This window comes from Oncorhynchus gorbuscha, linkage group LG19, assembly GCF_021184085.1.
Source record: "Oncorhynchus gorbuscha isolate QuinsamMale2020 ecotype Even-year linkage group LG19, OgorEven_v1.0, whole genome shotgun sequence".
NCBI classification, from domain to species: Eukaryota; Metazoa; Chordata; class Actinopteri; order Salmoniformes; family Salmonidae; genus Oncorhynchus; species Oncorhynchus gorbuscha.
This window is the reverse complement of record NC_060191.1, coordinates 42,496,110-42,516,337: the sequence shown is the minus strand read 5'-3', so window position 1 is coordinate 42,516,337 and position 20,228 is coordinate 42,496,110. Positions and strand designations below refer to the sequence as shown.

At 42.0% G+C, this 20,228-nt stretch overlaps 1 pseudogene; it reads right to left on the bottom strand.

Moving 5' to 3' along the window:
• LOC124005745 overlaps positions 1–19,201 on the bottom strand; it is a 36,878-nt pseudogene extending 17,677 nt beyond the window's left edge.
• Between the last annotated feature and the right edge of the window lie 1,027 nt (positions 19,202–20,228).

Sequence of the window (20,228 nt, the reverse complement as noted above, 5' to 3'; positions counted from 1 at the left end):
GACCAGCAGGGGGAAAATGAACAGAGGGAAAAAACAAAATGACAAGACAATCTAAGACAAAACATGACAGATATCCCTCGTCCTAATATTTATATATTTCTTAATTCCATTATTTTACATTTAGATGTGAATTGTTAGAGACTACTGCACTGTTGGAGCTAGGAACACAAGCATTTGGCTACACCCGCAATAACATCTGCTAAATATGTGTATATGAACAATAAAATTGGATTTGATTTGATTCAGTATCAAAAGCTTTTGACAAGTCTGTCAGCACAATTCTTTCTATCATCTAAGGCAATTGCAATATGATTTACAACAAGCATGGTGGCTGTAGTGGTGCTATGTTTAGGTCTGAATCTGGATTGATTAACATTATGAGTACAATTTACAGATGGTCAATAAACAGATACATTATTTTCTAATGATTCTATTATTTTTGCAAGACAAGGGAGTCTGGAAATAGGTCAATAATTATCAAGATCATTACTATCTCCGCCCTTATGGAGAGGTAGCACAAAAGGTGCTTTTCACACTTTTGCAATATTTCCTGATACCAAAGTTAAATAAAAAATGACCACTATTTCTTTCAAATAGGAAAGCAGCTGAGATAAAATGCTGATTTTCAGTCACTTTTTCAGGAGTCTAAAACGACTTGCTTAGGCGGGTAAGTAGAGGAATTAGAGGGATCACTAACAGTCTGTCATAGGGCTAAGGAAGTAGTTTGACTTGGCCTGTTTAACCGACGTAGTGCACCTGTTTCTCAATTGCCTAAATAGCTGCCAATCAGCACAGTTTGACGAGCCTTGGCACAGGTTTGATTTCTTAGCAAGAGGTCTGCAAGTACAGGAGAGTACCATGGGTTATTTTTTTTTTTTTTACTCAAAGTCGTTTCAAAGGGTCTTGTTTATCAGCCAGAGAGGTAAAAATGCTTGAGAAAAATAGATCTTGAATAATATAGATCATGAAGGAGCGCCGCAATTATACTATGGTCAGAGTTTTTCGATTTGGTGTTTAATGCAAGCAATAGGGCAGTGGTCACTGATATAATTAGCAAAAACACCACGAGCCAAATATTTATGGGGATGGTAAGTCAGAATAAGGTCAATCAAGGTTTTTTACATTTATCCGAGTGGGTTTCATTATCAGCTGAGTCAAATTGAACTCGAGACAGATATTCTTAAACTGATTTGAGGTATGTGTAAGCCAATCAAGATTTAGATCTCCTACAATAACCAGATAGGTTTATAAATAATCTGAAATGATTTATAACCCTATCTGGTTGGGGCTGGGGTAGCAGTAGACCTCATCAATAAACATGACTTTTTTGGTTTATGGACACTTATAACCAGTAGCTCACATATTTTGGGGACAGAAATGCGAAGAGAGCATGATGCTATAAGAAAATATCTTACAAAAATAGCCAGCCCTCCCCCTTTTTTGGCCTATCACATCTGAAAATGGTGAAGTCCGCAATGGTAACATCCTTATCCATAATCAAATTATTCAGCCAGGATTCGGAGATAACCACAACATTAGGGAGGGCTAGTGTCATGCACCCAGAAAGTCCAGTTTAGGAATCAGGCTTCACACATTTATATGTAACAGTCCAAGCCATCTGTGAGATTTGAAAACAGCTGGAGGATCCATGTTGACACGAGTCAATAGAACTGGATGAGCTAGCCACAAAAGGCTTCTTGATTGGATTTAAAGTTGCGAAGCTAATAGTGGAATTCAGGTAAATATGCACAAAATAACTATTGACAATAGCTGTATGGGTATGAGCACATCTAGCAAAAATGATAGCTTGATATAAAACTATTAATAGCATAGGTGAAGCTAACAGTGGCTTCCTTGTGGGACTTCCACGGCGAGTGACGTGCCTCCATGGCTGGTTGGCAGGGTCAAGAATAGGAACATCCACTAAATCATCTAGAGGCATCCTACTAATTAAATTGGATAGACGACACGGTGGCAACACTCCCACCAGGCCAGAGCAGCGTCCAGTTACTGGAGTAGAAGAGAAAGAGAAAGTAGGCGGACGTGGATTCCCCAGTAGCTTGTGTAAGTTCTCTACTTGTTTGCTAAGAGTAGACACATCGCCTCAGTAGCCCTCTGCTACATTGAAAGTCCGGACAGTCCACATTGTCCCAGAATAAAGAAAAATAAAACCGTCAACCGTTTGTTAACGACCTCCATTTGAAACTACAGACTAGCTAAGATAGTTAGGCTAACTGGGCTTCCATGTCTCTCTTCTTGACAGGAATTTACGAAAAGTTTGCTATTAGCTACAGTGGGTTTGCACCCTGCCTCCTGAAACAAGCACATCCTGTGAAATGGAAAATGCACAAGCAACACAAACCTGAGTCACACACCAGTATGGCAAACAGAGAGAAAACGGAGGACTTGCTCACTGTATTTATACTGCCTTACACGTACACTATACGAGCGGGAGATGACCAACTTGGTTCTGTAGAAGCAAGCAGTGAGTCAAAACACAGGTCAAGAAGAGACAGGTGGCAGGAGTATTTGCTTACCAATGGGCAGCGAATGATGGGAAGTGAGATCAGCTGGTCTGTACACCATGTGACCTGGCTAGGACAAACTCTGCGCTAGTTTGAGCCTACTTCAGCTTAAATAGGTCACAATCACTCCACACCTTATCATTGTGATACCTAATGTGTGAAGAACATTCTGACACCAAATGCCTTCCAAGCGTCACACAAGTGGGTGGGTGCAACACATTGCTAATGTGAGGGGTGAGTTACCACGCATACTGTATGTAAAGTTATTTTAGCACTGCATTTTTACTACTGGTTGGATGTACCGCTTATCAGGCTTGCGTCCAATAACAATGACAGATCTATAACATTTCCATCAGAAATGTGTTGGGTAGTACACAAAGCTACACAATGGACCTTTTTGCATTGGTGTATCTTTGACTCACTTGGCACAGTCATAAAGGTCGCAGCAGTAGCAGGTCCCACTGCGTACTTTCATCTTACATGACTCCGTGAGACCCTGGCATGGCACCTGCAAGAGGAGGCAGACACTCCAATCAACAGTATTGAGTGACAGGTACAGTACAAGCAGAGATTAGTCAAAGGTGATTTCCCCTGCCAGACAGTATGTACCACACATATTTTCTGAATTGGACAGTATAGCTGACACAGTAAATCATATTGCTATGAGTGCAGTTGTACTTACAGAGGCATAGTAATTCTCATAGATGTAGCTGTTTCCACTCGTGTAAAACTGGCATCTTCCTGCTTTCAGAGGACGGACATCCTGGTGTGGGGAGAGAGAGACAGCGAGACATGATATCTTAATGCATGAGAGAATTGAATAGACTGCAGTTATATAGTTTAAAGACAGCTGCAATGACTCCATCCATTTCCAGCACACACCTTTTGAATAGCATTACCAATTACACTCCATATCATTCTGGCATTGTAAAGTTCTCCAATAAAACAGAAGACGGATATAAAATATACAGTGCGTGTATTTTTTGTCATGTTTGTCATTTATTATCATGTCTTGTCCCGGCTCCCCCTTGAACTTTGCGACCTTTTGCCACATTTCAGGCTTCAAACATAAAGATATAAAACTGTATCCGTTCCTTTTTTGTTTTGAAGAATCAACAACAAGTGGGACACAATCATGAAGTGGAACGACATTTATTGGATATTTCAAACTTTTTTAATAAATCGAAAACTGAAAAATTGGGCGTGCAAAATTATTCAGCCCAATATTGACAGTATGAGGAAAGGCTAAACGTTCAAATGTCAAATTTAACACTTCTCCTTATAATGGGATACAAATGAAAATCTATTAAAAAAATTATGGAAAAAATAAATCCTTCTTTTTCACTTTAATACTAATCCCTTCCAGTGGTCAAATTCTACTTGGAATCAAAAATACAAATAAATGTAAAACGAGTGGTGTGGGATTAAGACTTACTGGGAAACAGACAACCAGTGGAGTCTAGTGCCCCTATTCCCAAAGTGGTCTCATAGCATTTCATATTATTCTGTACGTAAATCCAAGACTCAGACCCCTTCACTTTTTCCACATTTTGTTTTACATTACAGCCTTATTCTAAAATTAATTAAATCATTTTTTTTCTCTCATCAATCTACAGACAATACCCCATAATGACAAGGAAAAACAGGTTTTTAGAAATGTTTTCCAAATGTATTACAAATAAAAAAATGTATATCACATTTACATAAGTATTCAGACTCTTTACTTTGTTGAAGCACTTTTGGCAGCGATTACAGCCTTGAGTCTTCTTGTGTATTATGCTACAAGCATGGGACATCTGTATTTGGGGAGATTCTCCCAGTCGTCTCTGCAGATCCTCAAGCTTTGTCAGGTTGGATGGGGCGTGTCGCTGCACAGCTATTTTCAGGTCTCTCCAGAGATGTTCAATCGGGTTCAAGTCCGGGCTCTGGCTGGGCCACTCAAAGACATTTAGTTACTTGTCCCGAAGCCACTCCTGCATTGTCTTGGCTGTGTGCTTTGGGTCATTGTCCTATTGGAAGGTAAACCTTCGCCCCAGTCTGAGGTCCTGAGCACTCTGGAGCAGGTTTTCATCAAGGATCTCTCTATACTTTGCTCTGTTCATCTTTCCCTCAAACCTGGACTAATGATACACATTTTTACGGAATGCTCGAATAAACCTTATTTTCTTGCCATCAGCCCCATTGCCTTGAAATATGTCTACCAAAGTATTGCATATGCTAGATGAGATGTGTTCTGCCAACAGGTAAATGCCCTATTTTTACTGGCTTTATTAAATCAAATTAAATTGTATTAGTCACATGTGCCAAATACAACTGGTGTAGACCTTGAAATGCTTACTTACAAGCCCCTAACCAACAATGCAGTTTAAAAAAAATACAAATAAGAATAAGAAATAAAAGTAACAAGTAATTATCAGCATTAAAATATCAATAGCGAGACTATATACAGGGGGACACCGGTTAGTTGAGGTAATTGAGGTAATATGTACATGTAGGTACAGTTATTAAAGTGACTATGCATAGATGATAACAACAATGCAAATTTGTATTTTTTTATTTTACCTTTATTTAACTAGGCAAGTCAGTTAATTAAGAACAAATTCTTATTTTCATAAGTATTCAGACCTACTTTGGAACAGTGGGTTAACTGCCTTGTTCAGCATGGGCAGAACAACAGATTTGTTTCTTGTCAGCTCAGGTCTCTCCAGGATTTCAACGGGTTGTAGCCTGGCTTCAGTTACTAGTCCAACGCTCTAACCACTAGGCACTCTGGAGCGCTGCTATACTTTGCTCGTTCATCCCAAATAGTCTGGGTAGCCATGAAGCCCCATTGGGGAGCATATGTGTTTAATCCCAGGGTCCTATTTTTACTGGCTTTATTGATGAGCTTTGAGTCACATGGCACTATGGTGTTGAACAAGCCCCTAACCAACTGAGCTGTATTCAATGAATAGCATTCTCACTTAGGTGTTCCTTTTGTCCAGGTGGGAAAGGGCAGTGTGGAGTGCAATAGAGATTGCATCATCCGTGGATCTGTTGGGGCGGTATGCAAATTGGAATGCATCTAGGGTTTCTAGATAATGGTGTTGATGTGAGCCATGACCAGCCTTTCAAAGCACTTCATGGCTACAGATTTGAGTGCTATGGGTTGGTAGTCATTTAGACAAGTTACCTTAGTGTTCTTGGGCACAGAGACTATGGTGGTCTGCTTGAAACATGTTGGTATTACAGACTCGGACAGGGAGAGGTTGAAAATGTCAGTGAAAACACTTGCCAGGTTGTCCGTGCATGCTCAGTCCTGTAGCTTAGCATCTGCTTCATCTGACCACTTTTTTATTGATCGAGTCACTGGTGCTTCCTGCTTTAATTTTTGCTTGTAAGCAGGAATCAGGAGGTAATTATGGTCAGATTTGCCAAATGGAGGGCGAGGTAGAGCTTTTTATGCATATCTGTGTGTGGAGTAAAGGTGGTCCAGAGTTTTTTCCCCTCTGGTTGCACATTTAACATGCTGATAGAAATTTGGAAAAATGGATTTAAGTTTGCCTGCATTAAAGTCCCAGTCCACTAGGAGCACCGACTCTGGATGAGCGTTTTCCTGTTTGCTTATGGCGGAATACAGCTAATTGAGTGCGGTCTTAGTGCCAGCCTCAGTCTGTGATGGTATGTAGACAGCTACGAAAAATACAGATGAAAACTCTCCAGGTAGATAGTGTGGTCTACAGCTTATCATGAGATACTCTACCTCAGGCGAGCAAAACCTTGAGACTTCCTTAGACATCGTGAACCAGCTTTTATTTACAAAAATAAAAAGTCCGCCGCCCCTTGTCTTACCAGACGCCGCTGTTCTATCCTGCCGATACAGCGTATAACCAGCCAGCTGTATGTTGATAATGTCGTCGTTCAGCCATGACTTCGTGAAGAATAAGATATTACAGTTTTGAATGTCTCGTTGGTAATTTGATCTTCCACGTAGGTCATCTATTTTGTTTTCCAAAGATTGCACGTTTGCTAGTAGAATGGAAGGCAGTGGGGGTTTATTAGATCGCCTACGAATTCTCAGAAGGCAGCCCACCCTCTGGCCCATTTTTCTTCTCTTCTTCTGGGCCTGTCCCCTTTGAAAGAGGTATGTCATTCATGTCAGGCTCGTCGGACTCGTTAAAGGAAAATAAGATTCTGCCAGTTTGTGGTGAGTAATCGCAATTCTGATGTCCAGAAGTTATTTTCGATCATAAGTGATGGTAGCAGCAATATTATGTACAAAATAAGTTACAACGTGAAGAAACAAACAAAAAACACAATTGGATAGGAACACGTAACACACGCCTTCTTCTCCATCTTCTCCATCTTAACACTAGCCTCCCAGTCCCTACTGCTGAAAAACATCCCCACAGCACAATGCTGCCACCACCATGCTTCACTGTAGGGATGGTGCCAGGTTTCCTCCAGACGTGGCGCTTGGCATTCAGGCCAAAGAGTTCAATCTTGGTTTCATCAGACCAGAGAACCTTGTTTCTCATGTTCTGAGAGTCTTTAGGTGCCTTTTGGAAAACTGCAAGCGGGCTGTCATGTGCCTTATACAGAGGTATGGTTTCCGTCTGGCCACTCTACCATTCAGGCCTGATTGGCCTTCTGGAAGGTTCTCCCATCTCCACAGAGGATCTCTGGAGCATCGGGTTCTTGGTCACCTCCCTCACCAAGGCCCTTCTCCCCTGATTACTCAGTTTGGCCGGGCGGCCAGCTCTAGGAAGACTCTTGGTGATTCCAATCTTCTTCCATTTAAGAATGATGGAGGCTACTCTATTCCTTCAGACCTTCAATGCTGGAGAATTGTTTTGGTACCCTTCCCCAGATCTGTGCCTTGACACAATCCTGTCTCTGAGCTCTACGGACAATTCCTTCAACCTAATGATTTGTTTTTTGCTCTGACATGCACTGTCAACTGGGACCATATATAGACAGCTGTGTGCCTTTCCAAATCATGTCCAACCAATTGAATTTACCACAAGTGGACTCCAATCAAGTTGTAGAAACATCTCAAGGATGATCAATGGAAAAAGTATGTACCTGAGATCAATGTCGAGTCTCATAGCAAAGGGTCTGAATACTTATGTAAAGAAGGTATTAATGTTATTTATTTTTAATACATTTGCTAAATTTAAAATACAATTGTTTTTGCTATGTCATTATCGGGTATCATGTGGATTTTTTAAAATTAATTTTAGAATAATGCTGTAATGTAACAAAATGTGGGAAAAGTCAAGGGGTCTGAATACTTTTTGAATTGACTATATTAATTTGTGGATGTCCATCATCCATTTTGTATGATATGTTACGAATTACAATTCTTATGATATGTTACGAATTGCAAAACATACAATATGTTACGAATATATGTTACGAATTCCAATTTGTTGTGGCTATAACGTTAGCTAGGTGGCTAACGCTAACGTTAGCTAGCTCTAGGGGTTAGGTGTTACGGTTACGGTTAAGGTTAGGAGTTACATTGAAGGGTTAAGATTAGGGTTAAGGGTTAGTGGAAGGTTTAGCTAAAAGGGATAGGGTTAGGGGAAGGGTTAGCTAAAAGGGATATGGTTAGGGTTAGGGGAAGGGTTAGCTAAAAGGGATATAGTTAGGGTTAGTGGAAGGGTTAGCTAAAAGGGATATGGTTAGGGTTAGGGAAAGGGTTAGCTAAAAGGGATAGGGTTAGGGGAAGGGTTAGCTAAAAGGGATATGGTTAGGGTTAGGGGAAGGGTTAGCTAAAAGGGTTAGGGTTAGGGGAAGGGTTAGCTAATATGCTAAGTAGTTGCAAAGTCGCTATAAAGGAGTAAGTAGTTGCTAATTAGCTAAAATGCAAAAGTTGTCCGTTATTAAATTTGAACACGCAGCCTTTGGGTTGCTAAATAGTCATGTTATACGCCCACACATTCAACCTGACCAACCATCCTTCTTTCATTTTTGCTTTAAGTAACCTTTCTGTAACCATACCAAACCTAACATATCATACTAATTTGGGTGTCAAGGACTTACATTTATTATGTTACGCCTAGTCTATGAGACCAGTCTACTATACCCAAAGACTTATATCTGTCTGCTTTTACTTTCTTGCTCACCGTTTAGAGAAAAACAGAAGAATTGCGTAATTTACATAATGAATCATTGCATAGAAAAAAGCATAAGAAAACACTCACTTAGATACATAATACATGGCATATTGTCTACCTTGTTCATTTGGGGGTATTATTGATGCTTTGTATTTTACAATTCACTTTTGGTTTCTTTAGATTTTTTTAATAGGGCTTTGATAGAGGCAAACATTCCACGCTGAAGTTTTGGGATCACTCGTCTAATAAAATAACTTGCCTGCTGGGTTCCCCAGCCTTGCTCCCACTATATACTAACACGGACAAAGATGCACAATCAGACAGGCATGCAGACAGACAGACAGGCAGGCAGGCAGATATACTGTGTAGGCACAATTCTGGACCACGGGTCCTTTGCATCTTGCCATTTTCCTAGAAATGTACACGTTAATATTATATTGCATTGTCATTGTGTAGGTATGCATTGTTCCACTTTGAGATGTAAATGTGTTTTAAAGTTTATTGCAAGTATTAAAGTTTCAGCATATTGTGCCATTTGGCATGGCAAATGGAACATTTGATCTTGTGTGAAATGTTCGGTTGGGTTAACACATTGAAATGGGGGAAGAGGAAGCTCTCTCACCCAAAGGTTTCTCATGATCACACTCATCCACAGGGAGTGAGGCTCCATCAATCTGCCGTCAACATTACAGACAGGGTGGGTCAATGTCCATCCACACACATTGAAACACTCATGCATGAACACTAATATCGTAGCTATTCTTACAAACACTCTCATACATGACATCAAGATCAGAGACTGGGGGAAGAGAAACTGAGATCAAGCTTACTGCCGACAGACTAAATGAGAAACAAATGAGTTGTTTTCCTCCTAATATTGCTGAAAGACACACATGGAGCAGCAACGTGACTCACCATGTTGAAAACGATGAAGACACCATCCACCACCAGACACAGGAAGGAGGCAATGATTCCGAAGCTGATGAAAACAATGGCCGCCACAAGCTGGAGAGAAAGGGAAAAATACATTATTCAAAAAGATAGTAACATACACTCGACTGAGCACATGCTAGTAGGACTAATGTTCAACAACAAAACTAGGAAGGCAGTAAACTGCGCATATCCTTCCAAGTGGGTTGTAGCAATCTCACTTGCACAGACGTCAATTCAACGCCTATTCCACGTTGGTTCAAGGTAATTTCATTGAAATGACATGTGTGCACAGTGAGATGTTTAAAGCTTTCAATTTCATCTGATGAAGACAGAAAACCAAATGATTGTTACAATAAACACAGTTGGGCACATATATGGATTTAAGACATTATGTCAGACAAAATAGCTGAGCAGATTCAACTCAATGTCACCCAGTGTTAACACAATATCCACACTCAGACAGAGAGAGAGAGAGTATGAAGGAGCTTTGGCCGCCAGCAGACAAAGAGAAACAGATGCGCGAAGGGGTGGGAGGGAGTTTGTGGACCTGAGGGAAGCATGCTTTGAGATGTGTTCATTACCCACTGGGAAACAATTGGTTGCATCAACGTTGTTTCCACTTAATTTCAACAAAGAATTCAATCCGATGACGTTGGATCAACGTGGAAAACTGATTGGATTTGCAAAAAGTCATCAACGTAAGGGAATTTCATATTATTTTACCCTAACTCTTAACTTAAATCCAATGACATGGTGGACTTCATGCTTCATGTTGAAGCATCATTGCATGGTACGGAAATTGCTCGGCCTCTGACCACAAGGCACTACAGAGGGTAGTGCGTATGGCCCAGTACATCACGGGGGCTAAGCTGCCTGCCATCCAGGACCTCTACACCAGGAGGTGTCAGAGGAAGGCCCTAAAAACTGTCAAAAACCCCAGTCACCCCAGGCAAAGACTGCTCTCTCTACTACTGCATGGCAAGCGGTACCTGAGTCCCGGTCTAGGACAAAAAGGCTTCTCAAAGGCTGCTCATTTTTTTTACCCAGAAGCCATAAAACATAAAACAGGTAATCAAATGGCTACCCGGACTACTTGCATATTTTTTTGTCAAATCTACCAATGGGTGCCCTTCTTTGCGAGGCATTGGAAATACTTCCTGGTCTTTGTGGTTGAATCTGTGTTTGATATTCACTGCTCGACTAAGGGACCTTACAGATAATTGTATGTGTGGGGTACAGAGATGAGGTAGTAAATCAAAAATTATGTTAAACAATATTATTGCACACAGAGTGAATCCATGGAACTTATTATGTGAATTGTTAAGGAAATTGTTACTCCTGAACTTGTTTATTCTTGCCGTAACAAAGGGTTTGATTACTTACTGACCCAAGACATTTCCAATTTTTATTTTTCATTCACTTGTAACAATTTTGAAAAACATAATTCCACTTTGACATTATGAGGTATGTGTGTTGGCTAGCGACAAAAAAATCTAAATTTAATCTATTTTAAATTAAGGCTGTAACACAACAAAATGTGGGAAAAGTCAAGGGGTGTAAATACATTCTGAAGGCATTGTAGTACACTACCGGTCAAAAGTTTTAGAACACCTACTCATTCAAGTGTTTTTTCTTTATTTTTACTGTTTTCTACATTGTAGAATAATAGTGAAGACATCAACACGTGGAATCATGTAGTAACCAAAAAAGTGTTAAACATATTAAAAATATATTTTGTATTTGAGATTCTTCAAAGTAGCCACCCTTTGCCTTGATGACAGCTTTGCAAACTCTTGGCATTCTCTCAACCAGCTTCATGAGGTAATCACCTGGAATGCCCCCCCCCCCCCTCCCTTCTTTGACATTTATTGTGATTTTAATTGGAAATACTCTTGTTTTCTTATACAATTACAAGAACCGTAACAAGAGACAGAAATTAGCAGGTGAGAATAATTAGCTGCAGACTCCTTTACTTCATATTACAAACTCACAAATGTTTACAATTTTTCCAAATTCCAAGAAAACTGTGGTAAAATGTATTGATAACAGATGAACAGCTTGTGTGTGTGTGTGTGCGTGTCTACACTGCAGGCATTGAGATACTTTCCAAGCCAGGCACATTTTCTCATCTGTGCTGAGGTCCCATCACTCTCTCCATCTCCCCATCTTTCATCGACCTAACGAGTTGCTTTCTGTTTATACACTCAGTATCTGCCTCCTTTTAAACAGTGTTTTCTTCTGCTGGAAAAAGATGGCATGGAGCAGCCCCACATGTACTCATCAATATCCTTATATATATATAACACACACACACACACCTCTATCCATATTCTCTGTCTTGTTAATCATTAGTCCTGCTGTATGAGGTGGAGAGTCAACACAACAGAACAGAGAGTACCATGGGTGACACACCCTGATCTGTTTCACCCGTCTTTGTGATTGTCTCCACACCCCTCCAGGTGTTGCCCATCTTCCCCTGTGTATTTATACCTGTGTTCTCTGTTTGTCTGTTGCCAGCCTACCAGCGTTTTCCCTTGCTCCTGTCTTTGCTATAGTTCCTGTTTTCTTGTTTCCCAGTTTTGACCATTCCTGCCTGCCCTGCTCCTGCCTGCCGTCCTGTATCTTTTCCATACCAATCTGGATTACTCACCTGGGGCCGATGAGAGCCTTTGGACTCTACCCTGGCTTCCGAGCTGGGCATCCCCACTCAGCCCCGCTCCATTCCCATGGATGTTACGGGCGCTCTATAGGCCGGGTCACCCAGAACACCACTCCCATCAACCTACGTGTGTTAGGAAACCACAACAAGGTTATCCAGTTCCTGCTCATTAAGTCTCCTCAGATTCCCATGGTATTGGGATTCTTCTGGCTCCAGTGACACAATCCCCTAATTAACTGGTCTACTGGAGATTGTTCTGCCAAGCCCATTGCCTGGAGTCAGCACAACCTACCCCGGGATGTCTTCCTGGGGGCTCGGAAGTCGCCCCGGACCTCTCCGCCATTCCCGCGGAGTACCAGGACCTCCGGGACGTGTTCAACAAGGCCCGGGCCACTTCCCTTCTGCCGCACCAACCTTATGACTGCGGGATTGATCTGCTCCCTAGCACGACTGCGTCCAAGGGACGTCCCAGAGAACAAGGCGATGTAGACCTACATGGAGGACTCCCTAGCTGTAGGATTCATCCGACCTTCTTCTTCCCCCGCCGTCGCATGGTTCTTCTTTGTGGAGAAGAAGGACAAGACCCTGCGCCCGTTCATTGACTACCGGGGTCTCAATGACATAACGGTGAAGAACCGCTACCCGCTACCCCTCATCTCCTTTGCCTTTGAGACGCTCCAGGGGGCCACTATTTTTTCGAAGCTGGATCTACGTAACACCTACCACCTGGGGCGGATATGGAAGAGGACGAGTGGAAGACTGCCTTCAACATGGCCAGAATGTCAAGCTGGATGCACTGAGCCGCCGCTATAGCCCCACAACTACAACCCCGGAACCAGAGACCATCCTTCCCACTTCGTGCCTGGCGACGGCACTCAGCTGGGGGCAGTGTTCCCAGCCAAACCCCGGGGGGCCTGATAACCGGATGTTTGTTCCTGACGCCGTCCGCTCCGCTGCCCTAGTGGGCCCACTCATCCAGGCCTGCCTGCCACCCGGGCTGCCGTCGGACCCTGGTCTTTTGGTGGCCTACCATAGATTGGTTTCCTAAAGCCACCCACTTCATTCCTCTCCCCAAACTACCCTCTGCCAAAGAGATGGCCCAGCTCATGGTGCAGCACGTCTTCCGGATCCATGGACTACCGGTAGATATGGTGTCCGACCAGGATCCTTGCCATGCAGTAGTAGAGAGAGTCTATGACTGGGGTGGCTGGGGTCTTTCACAATTTTTAGGGCCTTCCTCTGACACCGCCTGGTGTAGAGGTCCTGGATGGCAGGCAGCTTAGCCATCCTGGATGGCAGGCAGGATAGAGTTGTGGTCAGATTTACCAAATGGAGGGCGAGGGAGAGCTTTGTACGTGTCTCTGTGTGTGGAGTACAGGTGATCTAGAATTTTTCCCCCACTTGCTTCAAGATGTTCACCATTGTTCCTGTACCCAAGAAAGCAAAGGTAACTGAACTAAATGACTATCGCCCCGTGGCACTCACGTCTGTCAATATGAAATGCTTTGAGAGGCTAGTTAAGGATCATATCACCTCCACCTTACCTGACATCCTGGACCCACTTCAATTTGCTAACCGCCCCAATACATCCACAGACAATGCAATCACCATCACACTGCACACTGCCCTATCCCATTTGGACAAGATGAATACCTATTAAAGAATGATGTTCATTGACTATAGCTCAGAATGCAACACCATAGTACCCTCCAAGCTCATCAGTAAGCTCAGGGCCCTGGGTCTGTACCCCGTCCTGTGGAACTGGGTCCTGGACTTCCTGATGGGCTGCCCCAGGTGGTGAAGGTAGAAAACAACACCTCTAATTTGCTGATTCTCAACACAGGGGCCCCACAAGGGTGCATACTCAGTCCCCTCCTGTACTCCCTGTTCACCCATGACTGTGTGGCTACGCACGCCTCCAATTCAATCATCAAGTTTGCAGAGGACACAACAGTAGTCCAGTAGTCCTGATTACCAACAATCATGAGACAGCCTACAGAGAGGAGGTGAAGGCCCTGGGAGAGTGATGCCAGGAAAATAACCCCTCACTCAATGTCGACAACACAAAGGAGCTGATTCTGGACTTCAGGAAACAGCAGAGGGAGCACGCCCCTATCCACATCGACAGGACTGCAGTGGAGCAAGTTGAAATCTTCAACTTCCTCTGGTAACACATCACTGACAATCTGAAATGGTCCACCCACACAGACAGTGTGGTGAAGAAGGTGCAACTGCGCCTCTTCAACCTCAGGAGGATAAAGACATTTGTCTTGGCACCTAAAACCCTCACAAACTTTTACAGATGCACAATTGAGAGCATCCTTTCGGGCTGTATCACCGCCTGTTACGGCAATTTCACCACCCACAACCACAGGGGCAAACTACTTGCCCTCCAGGACACCTGCAGCACCTGATGTCACAGGAAGGCCAAAAAGATCATGAAGGACAACAACCGCCCGAGCCACTGCCTGTTCACCCCACTGTCATCCAGAAGGCGAGGTCAGCACATGTCGCTCAAAGCTGGGACCGAGAGACTGAAAGACAGCTTCTATCTCAAGGCCATCAGACTGTTAAATATCCATCACAAGGCGGCTTCCACCCGGTTAAGTAAACCTGCACCTTAGAGGCTGCTGCCCCATATATTTAGACTTGAAATCACTGGCCACTTTAATAATGGAACACTAATCACTTTAATAATATTTACATATTTTTGCTTTACTCATCTCATATGTATATACTGTATTCTATTCTACTGTATTTAGTCCATGCCACTGCTCATATATTTATATATTCCTCCATTCCATTCTTTTACATTTAGGTTGTGTGTATTGTGTGAATTGTTGTGAATTGTTAGATATTACTACACTGTTGGAGCTAGAAACACAAGCATTTCACTACACTTTCAATACCACATGCTAAACATGTGTATGTGTCAAATAAAATGTGATTTGACCAATACTATTATCCAATGAGTTTTAGGGGTTTCCTTCAATGTTTTACAGGCCAGACCATATTTCTGTCTTTTACACCAAACTGAGGCTGTGGCTGTGAATTGGATACCACACCACTCTCTATTCTTAATCACTCCCATGCAGTATGGAAACACTATGAAACCAAAACTCAACCCCAAGTAACCTCTTTTGAAACTACTCCTTTGGTCATTAGCCCTGTGAATACTGTGCATCAGGGGAGAGCAATAGCCATGTGGTGTGCATTCTTTTTTAACAAATGGTCCACTATCAGCTAAATCAGTTGTTAAAGTGTTGGGCTGGGGGGGGGGGAAGCCTACACACAACCTGGAGTTACCCAAATCCATCTCTGCTGTGCATGGCTGCAACTATAACCAAGAGGACTAGAGAGAGAGAGAGAGATGGATCAGGCAAGATCATGATGAGATAAGCAGGGGAATAGAGAGAGACCATTCAGGAGGAAGGACAGTACAAATGTGACAAATGAGTGAGAAGTAGTATTATGTACCAGCTGTTTTCGGTTTTCCTCCAGGCAGAGTCCAAGAACACCCAGGAAGGATCCAAATGCCAACTGCAGAGATAAAATAGAACAGCCACTGTTAGAGAGATGCCAGAGGTTGGCTCTTACTGTAGAGAACTTTATGCACGATTAAAAGTCATATAACGGATGTTATTTTTATGGAAAGATTATTCCCTGGTGGACTACTACTACTACAGAATTGGGAGCACCAATGAGCTGTGCAGTTGAATCACTCCACTAATGTTACCCCCAAATCAGAATAGAGTTGCGGTGATCCAGCAGAAGAAATGCTAAGGTTTAAAACGTGGACATAATAGAAAATGTACCTGTTACAACATGGCTGTGTCTTATCCATGTCAATTTAATAGTACAATTTATAGAGGTGGATAGAGGGCACACTTGCCACAAAGCCTGTTTTAGCATGGGCAGCACCATTTGAGATTTTCACAATTTTCGAATAGTCAATTGGGTGGGACTTCCTTTTGGTTGAGAAAAAGAAATGGACTACTTTAAAAACAGATAAGAACCAATAGCGCTTACTATGATGTTACAGAATTGTGGACTCTCTTTCCGAACCCTATGATGCCACTACAAAACAGAATCTAACTTTAATTAAATATTCTCTATCTTAAATTTAGTAATCGCTTGTGGACAGTTCTACGTGAAAAAAATAACTGGTACGCAAAGGAATGGAATGTGTGGGACAACGAGCCGCAGAAGTTCCAGTGTTTGGGTTTTTCGTCACTGGTTATTTGGACAAATGACAATTTCGCAGATGTTAGCATATTTCGAATTTCCAAAGGGTAGGGGACATTCGGACCATAACTTGCAAAGAGAGAAGGTGGAGCACCTCGTTCTACCATCTCTTGATCCAATTTGTTAATACGTATGGGTCCATAACTTATCGATCAGCTGACAAATTACACAAGATTTTAGTTCTGGGTTAACCGAGATTATACACTTAGAAATTATCGGTGTTCAAATGTGTATAAAATCTACTGGAAAGATTTACTGACTGTGGTGTGAATAACAGCTAAAATATATGTTGTTTGTCTGTCATGTGCTATAATAAGATGAATGATGGCAGCTCTCACGACATTTATGAGACTTTAATTGTCATGATTTGGAAGACATCTTGTTTTGTGGACAACAACTCACAAACCATAGTTTCCCTATCCATCAATAACAGACCTGCCTTCTTGGCATTGCAACTTCTTTATCATTAAGGTATGTGTCGTTTTTTTATGACATAAAGAGAAAACATTTGAGAAAATGTGGTTATTGTTAATAGTTCATTTATATGTCAAGTGAGTAATTTTCACTAAAATGGCAGATTAACATAATGATGATTATGATGATGGTTTTAATAATAATGAGGATGATGATGAAGATGTACTTACAATGACTCCAGAGGCATATCCAGTGATGCTGAGGCTCTCTGTGCGAGTGGTGGTGTAGATCCCCAGAATAACCAGGACCAGGGACAGACAGAACATGCCCAGTACCAGCCATATCGCCATCCTGTTCCTCCTCTTCATCAGCTCTGAACCCACAGATGCATATTCAGTCACAATACTATTTCCCTGTACAATGTATACTTAACCCTTCTTTCTTTTCTTTTTTCATTATTTAACCAGGCAAGTCAGTTAAGAACAAATTCTTATTTTCAATGATGGCCTAGGAACAGTGGGTTAACTGCCTGTTCAGGGGCAGAACGACATATTTGTACCTTGTCAGCTCGGGGGTTTGAACTTGCAACCTTCCGGTTACTAGTCCAGCGCTCTAACCACTAGGCTACCCTGCCGCCCCAGACTAACACTTGGGGCCCCTCAAAGTTTTGTCCTCGTAATCCATGTTGGCCCCACATGTGATTGCCATGTCGGGCTTTATGTGGGCTCATGTAGGGCTTCATAACCACGTGGGGCCAAAGTGGATACTGAGGACAAAATGTTGTGGGTCCCTGACTCCCTGTTGGGTTTCCCTCATGGGGCCTGTGGAACAGCCCTTCATTAACCCATAAGGGCCCCACATGGAAATGTTGGTTTCGTGGTATCCAATTGTTTGTAGTTACTATCTTGTCTCATCGCTACAACTCCTGTACTGGCTCGGGAGAGACGAAGGTCGAAAGCCATGCGTCCTCCTATACACAACCCAACCAAGCCACACTGCTTCCTAACGCATCCAACCCGGAAGCCAGTCGCACCAATGTGTCGGAGTAAACACGGTGCACCTGGCTAGCGTGCACTGCACCCGGCCCGCCACAGGAGTCGCTAGTGTGTGATGAGACAAGGATATCCCTACCGGCCAAACCCTCCTTAACCCGGAGGACGCTAGGCCAATTGTTTGTCGCCCCACAGACCTCCCGGTCGCAGCCAGCTGCGCAAGAGCCTGGGCGCGAACCCAAAGTCTCTGTTGGCACAGCTAGCACTGCGATGCAGTGCCCCAACCACTGCGCCAACCAGGAGGCCTTTTTTTAAAATAACAAAATACAAATAAAAAAAGTTACATGTTTTTACTGAGAACTCTGGCACAGAGGGAGCAGATATGCTCCAGTCCATGATTTATTATTTTCAAAATAATAAGGATTATTAATATGATGGTAATAATTACATTTAAGTTGTATTAAGGGCTCATTTATTGTGCGGACTGACACACTGAAAGGACAGTATAGAGAATACATATGAAAAACCCTCAGACATAGAGTAGATAGTATAATAAACACAATGGGCCGAATTCTAATTTGCGTTCATGTAAAAAAATCTCCCATCGAGATCAGTACATGAGTTAAACGTCAGTCATCGTTCTTTCAATTGGCAGGTCTCAAAATAGACCTGCCAATAGTACATCTTAAAAAATACACTTAAACCTGCAAATAAATGTAATATATTGATTTAGTTGATTAATGATTAGGCTAAACTACTTTGGAGATTATAGGTTATGTCAAAAAGCTGTCCAAATAATGTTTTTAAATAAGCATATAACTTGTATAGCCTTCATGTATACAGACAAAAACCACTTGCATGTTACTTGCCCAAAACGAAATCCTTTCAACTAAGCTATTTAATTGATGCTGTCATAATTTACAAAGCATAATATGGTAAAACAGTAGGCCTAATTCAAACAGTAGCCTAATTCAAATACAGTAGCCTACACTAATTCACAGTATAGGCTAAACAGCCGAATAAACACACATTGAATGATTGAACTCCATAGCCCACCTGCGTGACTGAGAGGGGCTTCTCCCGATCGTCTGCATCCCGAATGGCCCCGTTTGTCATGCTACCAAACGGATGCTCCACGTAGTATAATATCCACAATATCCCTGAGTGAGCCAAGGGGCTACGTCGGCTGTGCTGATTTCTGAACACCTCCGTACGATCTGTTGCGCATGGAGCTCTTCAAATGTTTTATAAGAGCACTGCGCGCACGGTTGGCAAACGTGTTCCCCAAAAAAGCACGCATAAGATCCCTTTTCTAGCCTACAACTGCGAGGATGCGCTGCTCCCTTATTACAAAAGGACTAGCCTAATAATAGGCGTTTTCTTCTTAAGTCACTGAATCTTACCGTGAATGGTTTTCTTGTTTATTCAGTTGGCCGGTTAAAAAAAAAACGCTATTCTTATGAGAAATTGTATAGGCTACTTTTACAATCCTACAGTACTATACCTTGAGATGTTTAACTAAAATTAAGAATAACCTACCTGTGTTTTAGATTAAACATCATGAATTTATTCATCATGGATGTAATCTTTTTTGTATTTTAATTATGAACGTGACCCACTCCCTCTCCCACTTTCCTCTGTGGTTCTGCTTAGAGTCTAGAGATCAATATTATTGTATATAATGTATATGTACTCGTGTGTTACATTATTGGATATTAATCTTGAAAAAATATCACTCGTTTAGAGGTGATATGATAGTGTACATATTTAGCACATGGGAAAGGTGAGAGTTGTCATATATACACTACCATTCAAAAGTTTGGGGCCACTTAGAAATGTCCTTGTTTTTGAAAGAAAAGCAATTATTTTGTCTATTAAAACAACATAAAATTGATCAGAAATACAGTGAAGACATTGTTAATGTTGTAAATGACTATTGTAGCTGGAAACATCAGATTGTTTTTGGAATATCTACATAGGTGTACAGAGGCCCATTATCAGCAACCATCACTCCTGTGTTCCAATGGCACGTTGTGTTAGCTAATCCAAGTTTATCATTTTAAAAGGATAATTGATCATTAGAAAACCATTTTGCAATTATGTTAGCACAGCTGAAAAGTGTTGTTCTGATTAAAGAATAAATTAAACTGGCCTTCTTTAGACTAGTTGAGTATCTGGAGCATGAGCAAATATTGTTGAGGATTCAAATGAGGAAAATATTCAACAACAGCCACGTGATTGGTGGGTCCCCCTCGGGATGTTGAGCTAATGTAGGCTAATGCAATTAGCATGAGGTTGTAAGTAACAAGAACATTTCCCAAGACATGGACATATCTGATATTGGCAGAAAGCTTGCATT